Consider the following 5,000-nt stretch of genomic DNA (forward strand, 5'->3'; position numbering starts at 1 on the left):
AGGCGGATCTACAGTTTTGAACAACAGTTTAGCTACCCCTCTCGTAACCACATTGCCTAAACTACAAAAATAAGTTACAACGCAGCTTCTAAACAATAACACGTGTCTAAAGAGTGCGGTGATGAAGCGTCTTGTGTGTAATCTCGTTACTTACTTCATTCTGGATAAAACGTGTCCGTTACGCGCAGGAGCAACCACGGGCCGGGAGCTGAGGGCTTCTTGTCCGGGCGTTTGACAGTCTGAGCGGAAGGGAGAAACCGACTGAGTGCGGGATAGACCGACTCGTCTCGCAAAAAGATGCACACTTAAATCCAGCCCAGCAGAAACACAACTCAACCAACACGGACAAAGAGGTGTCTCTCTCTCTAAAATGTCACAAAAAGCAGGCTGTGTCGTCTGATGGCAGTTTTGAAATGGAAATGGTGAAGGGAGGTCGCTTTTCGCTGGTCTCCAGCACTGAGTGTCTGGAGATACTGGGTGGAATGAGCGAGCACGCCGTAGATAGTTGCTGCTGATGATGATGTTGAGGACTGCTCCACTTCTCTCTCCTACAATCCCAACCCCGCGTCTCTCCCTCTCCACCCTCTCTATGTTGCCGAGTGAAATAATCGGTTTTACTCCTGAAGGGGGGCGGGCTCATAGTCCGATCGCTGAAGTATTTTAATGAAAGAACCATTTGATATATTGTTTTATTATTGTCATTTAACCGTTTAGTATTGTCATTTAACCGTGATTAAGTGCGCAAATGCTTGTAGAGAGCCAAACCAGAGTGGAATTTTACACGTTGTGACAACCTATTCGCCTTTCGTTCATGTGTTTGTTTCTTACAGATAAACTTCTCAGACTTAACCATCCACGTTTGTGGTCAATATTCCGTAATATAAGCAACATGTTTTAATATAAATTAACAGCACATCCTTGGAATAAGAGTGAGTCAAAAGAGACTAACCTGTGCTCAGGGTGATATGTAAATTAGGGAAATGTGGTATATTGGGCTAAACAAGTATTATCTCTAAATCGTACTCTAAGCTGTATTCATTTTATATTAGGCCTATATATATATTTTTAAAAAATATATATATATATACATTATATATCAATTCACAGTTAAACCGCCTTCAAGGTCTCTTTCAGTTCCTTGTGGGAAGTTGGAACCCAGCAGGCATTCTATAATCCGTGTCTGTCAATCACTCAGGAGAGCATTCTTATCTCTCTGGAGATAAGTTCTGACACAGATGCTAAACATGAGGAAATTACAGCAAGACTTCGCTGCTAATGACATGATTTCACAACAGCCCAATTGACTTAGAGCAGAGATAGCAATTTACACCGCCACTACCGCCTGCCCAGATTAGGAAATGTTTGGGTTTTTTTTTCTTTTTGTTGAGTGTGTGTGTGTGTGTGTGTGTGTGTGTGTGTGTGTGTGTGTGTGTGTGTGTGTGTGTGTGTGTGTGTGTGTGTGTGTGTGTGTGTGTGTGAGAGAGAGAGAGTGTGAGCGTGAGTGTGTGTGTGTGTGTGTGTGTGTGTGTGTGTCTCTCTGTCTGTCAGTCTGTCTGTCTGTGCGTGCGCCTGCTTGTGTGTGTGTGTAATGTAGTGTATTTCTTTGAATATGTGTCAGTGTGTGTGTGCTTACGACTATCTGCAGTCTGTAATGATTAGTAATTAATTACAAAGCACATTTACAACAGAGCCAGGTCTGAGGACAAATGACACCACCACAACACCATGGAAGACTGAAGCCTTGCTGACACCTTGCTGCACTGCAGGCCAGGGTTACCTTGTATGACACCGTTTACCCCCCGCCCCCTCCAGCCAGCCAGCCAGCCAACCAACCACCCTCCCTGCCTCCAGGGGTGGACTGACGGAGAAATAGGGCCCAGGAACTATTGCCTTAAAGGGGCCCCTCATAATTAGCGATGCAGAACTGTCTCACCGGTGGGCCCCGCACCCTTGTGGGCCCCTATTTTCAGAAAAATAAAAGAAATAGGGGCCCACAAAGGTGCAGGGCCCACTGGGAAACGGCCGCTATGCCAGATGGTCAGTTCAGCCCTGCCTGCTCTCCATCCCTGCTCTCCGTCCCCCTGCCTCCACTGCCGCAACCACCTCCAACTCCATACCCAACCACCCACCCCCCACCCCATCCCCAGCCACCCCTTCGGCCTTGCAGCAGGGCAGGCTTCAGTGACAGGCCCGACTGACAGGAAGAGGTAAAACATGAAATCAGTTAATGAATTAATCAGGCCCTCTAATCTGCCCGTCAGACTGCTGCAACCCGACCCCAGCGGCCGGTGTCTCCTTACCCGGGTATTACCCACCCTCCTCCTTTAAGGTCACATGACACTTTCATCTTGAATTGCAAGTTTCTCCTCGGTTGGCCTATACCTAGGCCAGCGCCATGATGATCAATAGGCTGTGGTTGGTTCCTCGCTAGCTCGCTCGCTCGCTCTCTTGCCAACCGCTCTCGCTCTCTCTCCACCCTCCAGCAGCGCTCAGCCTCAACTCGCTTGCTTGGTCAGATTGTCCCTGGGTGGGGTGGGCATGCCACCTATACACCCCCCCACACACAGTCATATACACACACACACACAAACGCACGAACACACACACACTTCAAAATACACACACGCACATACACACACACACTTGCAGTTGAGTTATATTAAGTTATATTAGGGGACCTGAAGGTGAAGGTGGGGTCTGTTGTAAAGGTGCGGCTGCCTTCAATGTAGGCCTGAAGTAGGCCTACGTGGAGGAAAGTGAAGGAAATCCTGGTTTGTGTTCATAGTACAACCCTCGGAGGACTTTATAAGATTTGAACTGGCCCTTGAAAAAGGTTCCTCACCCCTGAGGTAAGGGAACCTCCACTGTACCGCACCATGGCTCTAACACAAAAAGTTGTTCATGTCTCAGGCGTGCCAGCATCTGTACCCACCACGTACACGTCTTCTCTCAGTCTGACCCGCCCCTTAGAACTTGTAGTCCGCCCGGCTCACCACACCAACAGCAGGTCTTCATTCACTTCAGTTCAGCTTCCTTGTTCCCACCTGGTAAAAGAAACACAACATCACAGAACAATATCAGTAAAGCTCGCAGAACACAAATAGCCATTTGAGGGGTTGAAGAGCTGTGCATACATGTATGTATGTATGTATGTATGTATGTATGTATGTATGTATGTATGTATGTATGTATGTATATATGTATGTATGTATGTATGTATGTATGTATGTATGTACAGTATGTATGTATGTATGTATGTATGTATGTATGTATGTATGTATGTATGTATGTATGTATGTATATATGTATGTATGTATGTATGTATGTATGTATGTATATATGTATGTATGTATGTATGTATGTATGTATGTATGTATGTACGTATGTACATATGTATGTATGTATGTATGTATGTATGTATGTATGTATGTATGTATGTATGTACATGTGTATTTATGCATTTGTGTATGTATGTACAGTATGTATGTATGTATGTATGTATGTATGTATGTATGTATGTATGTACATATGTATGTATGTATGTATGTATGTATGTATGTATGTATGTATGTATGTATGTATGTATGTATGTATGTATGTATGTATGTATGTATGTATGTATGTATGTATGTATGTATGTATGTACATTACGTATGTATGTACATTACGTATGTATGTATATTACGTATGTATGTATGTATGTATGTATGTATGTATGTATGTATGTACATATGTATGTATGTATGTATGTATGTATGTATGTATGTATGTATGTATGTATGTACGTATGTACGTACATATGTATGTATGTATGTATGTATGTATGTTCGTATAGTATGCAGGGCCGTAGCAGCAAATGTTAGGCCCCGTCCAATCTGCTCCAATGGAGCCCCCCAGCCATATATTTTGACAATATATTTGACTGGTTGGTGGCCCCCTATATACATGGGTTCTAAATTTTTGTTTTCCCCTGGCTGCACGAACCTCGCTGTGGACCACTGAACCTCTGATTGTTGGAAACCGCAGTCGGTCAAAAAATTAGCTCATGTGGTTGGTTGCCAGTGTCTTGCCCCTCCTCACAACATTGTGTTTACAAACACTGCGAACCCATGTATAGATACATGGGGCCCTGGTGACTCAGTTTCACTTTGCCCCCCTGAACGATACCCCTGTATGTATGTAGTGTTGTTTGAATTCGGTGAAGAAAGGGACTACAAAGAGAATGACTAAACAGGTAAACAGTTATTTTTTCCCCGCTAAGTATATTTTTTTCTTTCTCGCTCTTCTTTGTAAAGAGCTCATCCATATTCACCAAAGTGGGCAGGATGCTACAGTATGATTAAGGGAGACAGACAGGACATTACCCAGCATTCCATTCAATAAACTCTTTTATTATTGTCCTTCATAATAAGGTGGCTACTTATAGTCGTCATAATGACCACTGTCTCGTGCTAAATGAGGCTCACTGTAACTCCTCTCTAACCGCTAGGTACAATGGCCCGGTCGTTTATTTATTTATTTTGTGTGTATACTAGACACTGATCTTTGAGCTTACCGTAACATGCAGCGTTCATGGGGCAACCTGTTGTTACATGAGCTGTCATGTCCGACGGTTGCCAGTGCATTGTGTATCCAGCCCACCGCGCATTCGAGTGTACGCGTGCTGACGGAAAAAGTTGTACCACTGGATCTAATTTGTTTCTCTTTGTGTTTTTATGACCTTTGAGGGACGCAAATGTAAGCGATTTCTTACGGACATGATTCTGTGGGTATACAGTTGACATATTTTACAAATGGAACATCATGCGAGACAACAAAAACACAGACTTCTTTCCTCCTCTGGGCTGTGTGTCCATGGGCCCGTTCTTTCTTCGCCCTGTGGAATGTGGAATTTTGGTAAACTAATCTGCTAACCTTGTTTTGGTAATCTAATTTTAAGGCAGTGATACGCCAAGCTGGTCATGCAACTCACTCGCAGCTTTTTTACGGCTCTTTACACA

General features: G+C 43.9%; 1 protein-coding gene across 3 annotated transcripts in view; it reads right to left on the minus strand.

The window, feature by feature from the left end:
• The window catches only part of mef2cb (myocyte enhancer factor 2cb), a 147,889-nt gene that overhangs the window by 128,988 nt on the left and 13,901 nt on the right, over positions 1–5,000 (minus strand). For 2 of the 3 annotated variants that reach the window (XM_063195274.1, XM_063195272.1), the window contains exon 2: positions 2,933–3,044. The gene's annotated coding sequence lies outside the window, so the exon portion shown is untranslated. Of the gene's footprint in view, positions 1–154; positions 922–2,932; positions 3,045–5,000 lie in introns of those variants that run through there. The other variant, XM_063195273.1, reaches the window with a different exon arrangement.

This window comes from Engraulis encrasicolus, chromosome 3, assembly GCF_034702125.1.
Source record: "Engraulis encrasicolus isolate BLACKSEA-1 chromosome 3, IST_EnEncr_1.0, whole genome shotgun sequence".
NCBI classification, from domain to species: domain Eukaryota; kingdom Metazoa; phylum Chordata; class Actinopteri; order Clupeiformes; family Engraulidae; genus Engraulis; species Engraulis encrasicolus.